Source organism: Salvelinus sp. IW2-2015, linkage group LG5 (genome assembly GCF_002910315.2).
Source record: "Salvelinus sp. IW2-2015 linkage group LG5, ASM291031v2, whole genome shotgun sequence".
Taxonomy (NCBI): Eukaryota; Metazoa; Chordata; class Actinopteri; order Salmoniformes; family Salmonidae; genus Salvelinus; species Salvelinus sp. IW2-2015.
In genome coordinates this window covers 2,681,636-2,693,954 of record NC_036844.1, presented here as the reverse complement: position 1 = coordinate 2,693,954, position 12,319 = coordinate 2,681,636, and the positions used below count along the sequence as shown (strand labels likewise).

At 41.6% G+C, this 12,319-nt stretch overlaps 1 protein-coding gene across 12 annotated transcripts in view; it reads left to right on the top strand.

The window, feature by feature from the left end:
• Positions 1-2,944: 2,944 nt before the first annotated feature.
• LOC111963790 (zinc finger MIZ domain-containing protein 2) overlaps positions 2,945-12,319 on the top strand; it is a 42,306-nt gene continuing 32,931 nt past the window's right edge. For 10 of the 12 annotated variants that reach the window (XM_070443526.1, XM_070443525.1, XM_023987306.2 and 7 more), the window contains exon 1: positions 2,946-3,467. The gene's annotated coding sequence lies outside the window, so the exon portion shown is untranslated. Of the gene's footprint in view, positions 3,468-12,319 lie in introns of all 12 variants that reach the window. The other 2 variants (XM_023987314.2, XM_023987310.2) reach the window with 1 other exon arrangement.

The window sequence follows — 12,319 nt, the reverse complement described above, 5'->3', positions numbered from 1 at the left end:
CATTCCCAGAATACATGAGAACAGGCAGAGTAACGGGATCACACCTGAGAGGGTTAAAACTGACAGGCATTAGCGCCCTCTTCCTCTTTCTGAGCCTACCCTTCTCTCGCACTCCTCCCCCTGTTCTCCTACAGCAGGGGGCAGGTCTGTGACTTTGTACTTCCATGAACCCTCTTTCCTGTAGTAAATTGACACACCAATCTTTCAAATAGCAAATGAATAACCCACCACTGATGCTTGGAGAACGTTTTCACTGCTGATTTTATTGAGGGCAACAAATTAAGGCCACAGTTTACTAAACAAGTCAGTTTATAATGTATATTCCTTTCAGAGCAGAGGGTGCAARGCGTCAAATAGAAATGTAATGCATAGGACAGATATGCCTCACGTGTTGCCCGTCCAACATTTCCTCATCTCCCATTCCTTCTGATGTGACTATCCCCAATGCGCCTCCCTATTTTTCCCTGCCCCGCTACAAAGTTTCTCCCTGCAGGCGGTCACTGAGTCCGAGGTGCTAAAAGAGCTCCTTAAACTTGACCCCCAAAAAACATCTGTGTCAGATGGTTTAGACCCTTTCTTATTTAAGGTTGCTGCCCCTATCATTGCCATCATCTGACATTTTTAACCTGTCTCTCCTCACTGAGGAGGTTCCCATTGCTTGGAAGGCAGCCACGGTGCGTCCTTTATTTAAACGGGGAGATCAAGCTGATCCTAACTGTTAAAGGCAGATTTCCATTTTGCCCTCTTTATCAAAAGTGTTGTAAAAACATGTCACTGACTGGCTTTCTTGATGTCTATAGTATTCTCTCGGGTATGCAATCTGGTTTCCGCTCAGGTTATGGATGTGTCACTGCAACCTTAAAGGTCCTAAATGATGTCACCATTGCCCTTGATTCTAAGCAATGTTGTGCTGCTATTTTTATTGACTTTTAAGCTTTTGATACGGTAGACCATTCCATTCTTGTGGGCCAGCTAAGGAGTATTGGTGTCTCTGAGGGGTCTTTGGCCTGGTTTGCTAACTACCTCTCTCAAAGAGTGCAGTGTATAAAGTCAGAACATCTGCTGTCCCAGCCATTGCCTGTCAGCAAGGGAATACCCCAAGGCTCGAACCTAGGTCCCACGCTCTTCTCAATTTATATCAACAACATAGCTCAAGCTGTAGGAAGCTCTCTCATCCATTTATATGCAGATGATACAGTCTTATACTCAGTTGGCCCCTCCCCAGATTTTGTGTTAAACACTTTACAACAAAGCTTTCTTAGTGTCCAACAAGCTTTCTCTGCCCTTAACCTTGTTCTAAACACCTCCAAAACAAAGGTCATGTGGTTTGGTAAGAGGAATGCCCCTCTCCCCACCGGTGTGATTACTACCTCTGAGGGTTTAGAGCTCGAGGTAGTCACCTCATACAAGTACTTGGGAGTATGGCTAGARGGTYSACTGTCCTTRTCTCAGCACATATCAAAGCTGCAGGCTAAGGTTAAATCTAGACTTGGTTTCCTCTATCGTAATCGCTCCTCTTTCACCCCAGCTGCCAAACTAACCCTGATTCAGATGACCATCCTATCCATGCTAGATTACGGAGACGTAATTTATAGATCGGCAGGTAAGGGTTCTCTCGAGCAGCTAGATGTTCTTTACCAGTCGGCCATCAGATTTGCCACCAATGCTTCTTATAGGATACATCACTGCACTCTATACTCCCCTGTAAACTGTAATCTCTGTATTCCCTGTTGCAAGACCCACTGGTTGATGCTTATTTATAAAACCCTCTTAGGCCTCACTCCCCCCTATCTGAGATACCTACTGCAGCCCTCATCCTCCACATACAACACCCGTTCTGCCAGTCACATTCTGTTAAAGGTTCCCAAAGCAGACACATCCCTGGATTGCTCCTCTTTTCAGTTCCCTGCAGCAAGCAACTGGAACAAGTTGCAAAAAAAACTGTTTTATCTCCATCTCTTCATTCAAAGACTCAATCATGGACACACTTACTGACAGTTGTGGCTGCTTCTCGTGATGTATTGTTGTCTCTACCTTCTTGCCCTTGTGCTGTTGTCTGTGCCCAATAATGTTTGTACCATGTTTTGTGTTGCTACCATGCTGTGTTTTCATGTGTTGCTGCCATGCTATGTTGTCATTTTAGGTGTCTCTTTATGTAGTGTCTCTCTTGTCATGGTGTGTGTTTTGTCCTATATTTTTATTTAATTGTTTATTTTTAATCATATCCCGTCCCCGCAGCCTTCTGGTAGGCTGTCATTGTAAATAAGAATTTGTTCTTAACTGACTTGCCTAGTTAAATAAAGTTTAAATAAATAAATAAAATCCAACTTTATAGGGCTATATTCAATAGAGCAGGGCCTACATTTCTACCTGCAACCTTTAAATTGTTTCCTCTGAATAGAGCCCGCCAGCTTGTACTTCTAAAACCGAGAAATTAGTTACCTCTGCCATCCCCATGGGGGAAATTAATGGGGGAAAAATAGGGTTTTGGGATAAACGCTGAAAATAACTTATACGTTTTGTTCTATGATATAATCAGTCAGTTAACATGACCTTCATGAATATTATGAGAATTCACACAAAAAAATACATTAGCTGATGAAGATTATCTCATAGAACAAATCGTATAAAATCTCATAAACCTGTGTTTACCACAGACCTTATTTTCACYGTTTATTCAAAAACCCTTCAAAAGCGCCATTAATTTCCCCATATTCTTTGTCGACGAACCATGGCGGAGGTAGTGCCTACAAAAAGACTCCATTGCTATTTCTCTCTATAAAAAGCATACCATTAGATTATTCTCAAATAGGTATAATATACGATAGGCCTAACCAAAACGTAATCGCCAGTGGGAATCTGATTAACGATCGTTACACAACCGACGTCACCGTGGAGGCAGGGGTGACGTCTCTGTCGATGACTCCTGTAATGATCAGCTACTCTGGTCTAGGGGCGAGAAGTCCGCCTGGAGCGAGCCTTGTGGAGGGTGTGTGAAAAAGGCCTTTCTCCCGTCAGAGAAACCAGACCCGTGATCTCTTGAATATATTATAGCTGGTTGGCCATTGTGCAATAGTCAGGGAGGTATGCAATCCAGTTTCTAGGCGAACACGGCCACTCAGAGCAAGGACTAACTACACAGCGATTCGTCTCAGTTTTGTGCATGGTTACATTCCGAGTAGTGACGATCGGTTCTACGCGGATCAAGTAGTGATACGAATCTTTTTTTGAGTTGCATTGGAAGACGCTGCCTTCTACAGTTTTGAAAGGGAAACGATTCGCCACAATTYCAGACATGGGAGCTACAACTTGAAGACAGACTAGGCAAACTGTTGCGGATACAAGGAAAAACAACGAACATAGCCTAATTTTCTTGTTACCCACCGACATTTATTGGAGCTAACGTTATCTAGCAGCTGAAGAACACGGAATCAAGTATACAATTCTAACCACGGGTATTGTCAAAGGTAAGCCCCCAGCATAAAACCAGATGGCTAGGCTAGCATTGTTGAATAGGCTAATTTAGCCACTAACTTAAGCTATTTGCTAATATATCCCAGCCTAAATCTGCAGTCAAAAGGTTGTATAATGTTAGAGCAGTGTGAATTTCGGTTGGTTTTTACAAGCGCTCAGTACACGTTACACATCTAAGTTGTTTAGTAATGCCTTGTTAGCTAACGTTACCTACCGTTCATTATTCAAGTTGAGCAACACAAATMAGGAAAAATTCGGTGGTTTATTCGATAAGTTTGTATTAAAAATATGAATTTCAGCACCCCACGGAAGGACCGCTGTTGTACAYGTAAGCGTCTTGAAAATTGACATTTTTATAAGTATCGACTGAATGGTGACCCAATGTTGCTGCAAATAAATCGCGCGACCAATTATCAAAACTCAACTCCGCCTCGATATGAGAGAACGGAGTTGAGCGTTCCTCAGCTAACAAGGCATACGCTAATTTAGCTACWAAGTAGCTAGCCTAATTCCGCTGTTGAGTCCGTTTATCGCATGGAGAAACTATAAATGACAGGAAGATAGAGGCTGGTTGTAGGCCTAAACAAACCGTGTTGCAACACCTCTGGGCAGCCTCTTGATAAAGGAATTGCAAGGTGAAACAAAATGTCTTCCATTGTTACTTCAAGCCGAGCAGCACGTTTAACATGGTGGCTARAATGTAGCACTGACTGCTTTGGAATTCTCTGACATCTGTAACGTTAAGCGATGTACGATTTCAGTAGAAACATGTCTGCGCATTAGCTACGTTGTATCTGTGCAAAGTATAACAACAGTAGGCGAGGCTAGGGTCGATGTTTTTCAGMTGTGTGTGGATTAGGTTGAATGTTTTCGTATTGGGCTACAACAAATAAACTGTCAGTGTGTATCTTMTGATCCATCTCTTGTCATGATGAGATCTGAGATGCTAAGTAGCCTAGCGCCAAAAAGCTTCACCCATCATGAGAATAGTAGTATTTTAGCTCATTTAAAAACACAAATTTAACGCAGTCAAAGAAGATTATTAATAAGGAATTTGTATATGTAAATGGTGGTGTTTGCACACTTATACCCAGACCTACAAGTATAACGATACACCAATAACAACACTCGGGAAATTGTTTAAAATCAGTTGTATCCTGTGGACCAGGGGATCTTCCTACTTGTAGAACCAAACTAGCCTAAGAGTTGAAAAATAGACTAAATTGGAGTGAGTCAGACAAGACAACCATCTGACCGGTCAGCACCATCCCAGGGACCAGTGCTGGTTCAGAGACAGGGGTTGAGGGATGCTGCTCCAGGGGATTTGGGGTCCAGCTGCAGCTAGGTGAGGCAGCTGGCTGTCAGAGGTTAAAGGTGAGACTAGGTGACAACAGATGGCATGGGTGCCTATCAGTTGACCTGCTAGATGGAGTTCAACCCGGAGGTGGATGAGATTTGGCATATTCCATATACACACATTCTGTACAAGSCTGTGCGGAATATCAGATATTTACAATGCCTGGATAAGTGTTGAACTCAGGAACCACGTCAATATGATACAATGATTTTGTAATCTGTAGGCCTGTGCTGAATTTATGTATCTGAAATGCACTGTATACCTTTCTGCTCAATGCTAGACTTGGACTGAAATAAGTGCATGCTCATGGGTGCTGATACTGTTTATATTTAGGTGCAGGAACTCCAGAATATCTATGAGATAATATTATATAAGCACCTTAAAGGTGCTACACACACGATTTTTTGAAGAATTCTTGCTTGTAATTTCAGAAAATGTCTAATATCTGCCGCTAATAGCTGAATTGTAGTGTTTCACAGTATTACTTACCAGCCAGTGTTGTGATTGGCTGTGATATTTGCCTATTGATTTCTCCCGTCGGAGTGGCATCTTATCAAAATGGGAAAGCTGTTCTGACTTTGTGGCTGAGTTATCTAGTGGAATTGGTCATTTCCTGGTTGCAAAAATTCTACACTGTTCGCTCAATTTCAGTCAATGTGAGAAACAAGTAGTGAATAGTGTAGGGAATCATACCATCTAAATTGCTGTGAAACATCTTTTCAATAACAAATAATATAGTTTTTTGAAGCTGCTGGACCAAAACAAAAGTTACTTATCGTTTTTGGTCCACCAGCTTCAAACAGCTGTAAAAATGATATTTTTTTTGTTACGTTACGGCCGTGTTCTAAAATGGATTAAATGAAATGTGTTCCTCATGAATCGACACACAGTACCCCATAATGACAAAGCAAAATCAGGTTTTTATATTGTTTTGCAAATGTATTAAAAATAAACAAATGTCTTATTTACATAAGTATTCAGACCCTTTGCTATGAGACTTGACATTCAGCTCCGGTGCATTCTTTTTTCATTGATCATCCTTGAGATGTTTCTACAACTTGATTGGAGTCCCGCTGTGGTAAATTCAATTGACTAGACTTGATTTGGATAGGTGTGTGCCTATCTAAATAAGATCCCACAGTTGACAGTGCATGTCAGAGTAAAAACCAAGCCATGAGGTTGAAGGATTTGTCCATAGAGCTCCAAGACAGGATTGTGTCGAGGCACAGATCTGGGGAAGGGTACCAAAGCATTTCTGCAGCATTGAAGGTCCCTAAAAATACAGTGGCCTCCATCATTCTTAAATGGATGAAGTTTGGAACCACCAAGACTCTTCCTAGAGCTGGCCAAACTGAGCAATCGGGGGAGAAGGGCCTTGGTCAGGGAGATGACCAAGAAGATGATGGTCACTCTGACAGAGCTCCAGAGTTCCTCTGTGGAGCTGGGAGAAACTTCCAGGAGGTCAACCATCTCTGCAGCACTCCACCAATTAGGCCTTTATGGCAGAGTGGCSAGACGGAAGCCACTCCTAAAGTAAAAGGTACATGACAGCCTGCTTGAAGTTTGCCAAAAGGCACCTAAAAGACTCTCAGACCATGAGAAACAAGATTTTCTGGCCTGATGAAACCAAGATTGAACTCTTTGGCCTGAATGCCAAGCGTCACATCTGGAGGAAACCTGGTACCATCCCTACGGTGAAGCATGGTGGCAGCATCATGCGGTGGGGATGTTTTTCAGTGGCAGGGACTGGGAGACTAGTCAGGATCAAGGGAAAAATGAACCGAACAAAGTACAGAGAGCTGCTTGACAAACCTGCTCCAGAGCGCTCAGGACCTCAGACTGGGGCGATGGTTCACCTTCCAACAGAACAACGACCCTAAGCACACAGCCAAGACAACGCAGGAGTGGCTTCGGGACAAGTCTCTGAATGGCCCAGCTAGAGCCCGGACTTGAACCCGATCAAACATCTCTGGAGAGACCTGAAAATAGCTGTGCAGCGATGCGCCCCATCCAACCTGACAGAGCTTGAGAGGATCTGCAGAGAACGATGGGAGAAACTCCCCAAAAACAGGTGTGCCAAGGCTAGTGTAGCGTCATACCAAGAAGACTCAAAGCTGCAATTGCTGCCAAATGTGCTTCAACAAAGTACTGAGTAAAGGGTCTTGAATACTTATGGAAAAATTCTTTTTTTTCAATAAATTGTGCAAAATTTCTAAACCGCTTTTTGCTTTGTCATTATGGGGTATTGTGTGTAGGGGGGGGGGGGCTAATTTGATCAATTTTAGAATAACCCGGCCTTGTTAGTAGTAGACGTTACAAAGTGGAAAAAGTCAAGGGGTTTGAACACTTTCCGAATGCTGTGTGTGTATATATTGTACCAGTCAACAGTTTGGACACAACTACTCATTCAAGGGTATGTCTTGAGCTGTTTTGGGATGAGTTGGACTGCACAGTGAGAGAGTGAGCAAAGCTGTCATCAAGGCAAAGGGTGGCTACTTTGAAGAATCTCATAAAATACATTTTGATTTGTTTAACACTTTTTTTGGTTACTAAATAATTCCATATGTGTTATTTAAGAGTGTTTGATGTAATCACTATTGTTCTACAATGTAGAAAATAGTAAAAATAAAGAAAAACCCTTAAATGAGTATGTGTTCCAAAACTTTTGACTGCTGTTTTGTTTTTTTCTCCTCCATATTTCTCCCTAATGTTATTAGCCTACCTCCTTTCCTTTCTAGTTTTGCGTCATTCTTTCCTCGSTTTCAACATTGGTGAAGATAATCTCATGACATGCTTGAATAATATAGGACTTGAATTAGATGCAGAAGGCTTTCACTTCGTGAAGATTGAATGGTTTTGGGTTTGAATAAATAACTGCTATAGCCGACCACCATCGCGCGTTTGCTCTTTCAGACGACCTGTGAGTTCTGTTGGCTGCTGTATTTAGCAAAACAAGGGCTGGTGTCCCTCTTCAAATAGTCTTTTGGTATAAGAAATGCAAAGAAAATAATGTCCAGCAAGCTATTCTCGTGTTGCTTTTCCTGCATGAGACTCTAAGAGCTAAGGAGAGGCAAGCAGAGCACGGTTGCATCCGTGTTGCGCAAGAGACGGAGGCTTATTATGTATAACCCATAATTCATTGGCTAAATATAAGGCTAGTACTGCATTGAATTTATTACTTGAAAGAAGCTAGGACATCTTTTTTATATATGACCGTGCCTATCAATCTTGAAGAGGATGATCTATTTTGGATGCAATTTGAGTGGCATTGATGGAGACAGAGTGCACGGTCGTGCACTGATTTAAAGCAACAATATTTGAGTGATGGGCTGTTTTAAAACTGCAGCTGCAATAAATAAAAAAGCAATTTACAATAAAAAAATAAGGTGACCCCTGAAAGCCAGATATAGATGTGTAAAGACGCGCATTCGGTCTTTATATTATTGTCGTGTCTTTGGCATCATTTAAAGTGAAGATTTATTTTATCAAATCAATTCTCTGTAATTATTATTGCGTGATGAAACTAATCATGTAAATGTAATTAACCAGGAAGTCGGGGCACCAAGGAAAATCTTCAGATTACAAAGTTATAATTTTCCTAARATAGCTTTTCAGATATTAAAATATCTGACCAATTAGTCTTCTAATTAATGAATCATTCTTTACCTCACGTTAGTCTCATTCCAAACGTCGAAGTTGTTGGTTATCTGCACGAACCCAGTCTTTGCTATGAATCATCCATACATCAATTGTCTTAATCATTTATTACTAACTAGATAATCACAGAAATGCATAAACAAACAATATACAGCGGGGAGAACAAGTATTTGATACACTGCCGATTTTGCAGGTTTTCCTACTTACAAAGCATGTAGAGGTCTGTCATTTTTATCATAGGTACACTTCAAACGTGAGAGACGGAATCTAAAAAAAAATCCAGAAAATCACATTGTATGATTTAAGTAATTCATTTGCATTTTATGTGATGACATCAATAAACTTATGTATCAGAAAAGCAGAACTTAATATTTGGTACAGAAACCCTTGTTTGCAATTATAGAGATCATACGTTTCCTGTAGTTCTTCGACCAGTTTGCCACACATGCAGCAGGGATTTTGCCCACTCCTCCATACCAGACCTTCTCCAGATCCTCAGGTTTCGGGGCTGTCGCTGGGCAATACGGACTTTCAGCTCCCTCCAAAGGTTTCTATTGGGTTCAGGGCTGGAGACTGGCTAGGCCACTCCAGGACCTTGAGATGCTTCTTACGAGCACATCCTTAGTTTCCCTGGCTGTGTGTTCGGGTCGTTGTCATGCTGGAAGACCCAGCCACGACCATCTTCAATGCTCTTACTGAGGGAAGGAGGTTGTTGGCCAAGATCTCGCGATACATGGCCCTATCCATCCTCCCCTCAATACGGTGCAGTCGTCCTGTCCCTTGCAGAAAAGCATCCCCAAAGAATGATGTTTTCCACCTCCACGCTTCACGGTTGGGATGGTGTTCTTGGGGTTGTACTCATCTTCTTCTTCCTCCAAACACGGCGAGTGGAGTTTAGACCAAAAAGCTCTATTTTTGTCTCATCAGACCACATGACTTCTCCCATTCTCCTCTGGATCATCCAGATGGTCATTGGCAAACTTCAGACGGGCTGGAACATCGCTGGCTTGAAGCAGGGGACTTGCGTGTGCTGCAGGATTTTAATCCATGACGGCCGAGTGGTTACTAATGGTTTTCTTTAGACTGTGGTCCCAGCTCTCTTCAGGTCATTGTCAGGTCCAGCGTGTAGGTCTGGGCTGATCCCTCACCTTCCTCATGATCATTGATGCCCCACGAGGTAGACTTGCATGGAGCCCCAGACCGAGGTGATTGACCGTCATCTTTAACTTCTTTCCATTTTCTAATAATTGCGCCAACAGTTGTTCCTTCTCACAAGCTGCTTGCCTAGTTGTCCTGTAGCCATCCCAGCTTGTGCAGGTCTACAATTTTATCCCTATGTCCTTACACAGCTCTCTGGTCCTTCCATTGTGGAGAGGTTGGAGTCTGTTTGAGTGTTTGGACAGGCGTCTTTATACAGGTAACGAGTTCAAACAGGTGCATTAATACAGGTAATGAGTGGAGAACAGGAGGGCTTCTTAGAAGAAAACTAACAGTCTGTGAGACCGGAATTCTTACTGGTTGGTAGGTGATCAAATACTTATGTCATGCAATAAAAATGCAAATTAATTACTTAAAATCATACAATGTGATTTTCTGGATTTTTTTTAGATTCCATCTCTCACAGTTGAAGTGTACCTATGATAAAAAATTACCAGACCTCTACATGCTTTTAGTAGGAAAACCTGCAAAATCGGGCAGTGTCTCAAATACTTGTTTCCCCACTGTATATACACACACACCTTTATTTAACTAGCAAGTCAGTTAAGAAACCATGCTATTTTCAATGACGGCCTAGGAACGGTGGTTAACTGCCTCGTTCAGGGCAGAACGACAGATTTTTACCTTGTCAGCTCAGGGATTCAATCTTGCAACCTTACGGTTAACTAGTCCAAAGCTCTAACCGCCTGCCTGTTACCGAATGCAGTTTAAGAAGCCAAGTTAGATTGCTACCAAGCATAAATATCTTAATAAAAAACAATCATAATCACTAGTTAAACTACACATGGTTATGATATTACTAGATTATCTAGCGTGTCCTGCGTTGCATATAATCGATGCGGTGGCGCATTCGCGAAAAAAGGACTGTCGTTGCTCCAATGTAGTACCTAAAAATCAATGCCTTTCTTAAAAATCAATACACAGAAGTATATATTTTTAAACCTGTATATTTAGCTAAAAGAAATCCAGGTTAGCAGGCAATATTAACCTGGTGAAATTGTGTCACGTCTCTGCGTTCATTGCACGCAGAGTCAGTGGTATATGCAACAGTTGGCTGCCTGGCTCATTGCGAGAACTAATTTGCCAGACTTTTACGTCAATGTATGACATAACATTGAAGTTTGAGCAATGTAAAAGGAATATTTAGACTTAAGATGCCCACCTGTTAGATAAAATACGGAACGGTTCCGTAATTTCACTGAAAGAAATAAACGTTTTGTTTCGAGATGATAGTTTCCGGATTTGAACCATTATTTAATGACCTAAGGCTCGTATTCTGTGTGTTATAATTAAGTCTATGATTTGATAGAGCAGTCTGAGCGATGGTAGGCAGCAGCAGGCTCTACGGCATTCATTCAAAACAGCACTTTAGTGCTTTTGCCAGCAGCTTTCGCAATGCTCAAGCATTAGACTGTTTTTGATTTCAAGCCTATCAACTCCCGAGATTAGGCTGGTGTAACCGATGTGAAAGGCGTAGCTAGGTTAGCGGGCGTGCGCGCTAATAGCGTTTCAAACGTCACTCGCTCTGAGACTTGAGAAAGTTGTTCCCCTTGCTCTGCCATGGGTAACGCTGCTTCGAGGCGTGGCTGTTTGTTCGATTGTGTTCTGGTTCGAGCCCAGGTAGGAGCGAGGAGAGGGACGAAGCTATACTGTTACACTGGCAATACTAGAAGTGCCTATAAGAAACATCCAATAGTCAAAGGTTATGAAATACAAACGGTATAGAGAGAAAATCAGTCCTATAATAACTACAACCTAAAACTGTCCTACCTGGGAATATTGAACTCATGTTAAAAGGAACCACCAGCTTTCATATGTTCTCATGTTCTGAGCAAGGAACTTAAACGTTAGCTTTCTTACATGGCACATATTGCACTTTTACTTTCTTCACCAACACTTTGTTTTTGCATTATTTAAACCCAATTGAACATGTTTCATTATTTATTTGAGGCTAAATTGATTTTATTGATGTATTATATTAAGTTAAAATAAGTGTTCATTCAGTATTGTTGTAATTGTCATTACTACAACAACAACAACAACAAAAAATTGATCGGACGATTTAATCGGTATCGGCTTTTTTGGTCCTCCAATAATCGGTATCAGTATCGGCGTTGAAAAATCATAATCGGTCGACCTCTAGTCATGACAGTAGCATAGGCCTAACTGTCACAAAGTTACCATGATGAGATGATGGGTCTACATGAATTGTGAACTGTGCTCCATACTGAGATGGGCTGTCTGTCCCCACCCTGAGTGTTGATGATTCATCACGTAGAGAGAAGGCAGAAGAAAAGCTACATTTAAACATTGCATACAATAACTTTTCCATTCCATTTGACCTCATGCTGTTCACATAATTTATTAGAATTGACCGATTTTTCTCAGTTATTTATCCCGGGTAAGGGAGTGGTTTTGGGTGGTAAATCTTGCTAACCAGGTTCCTGACAGTGTTCTGAGGTCATTTCTGATTGCCTTTCCACCGGCTGCATACKCATAGATACGTAATGACATTATTAAGATACACAATTTTAAATTCTCCTGACAAGTGAATGAATTGTGTATGGAGGACTTACTGCTGCTAGTAGCTCTACTCTCACTGAGTGACATAGA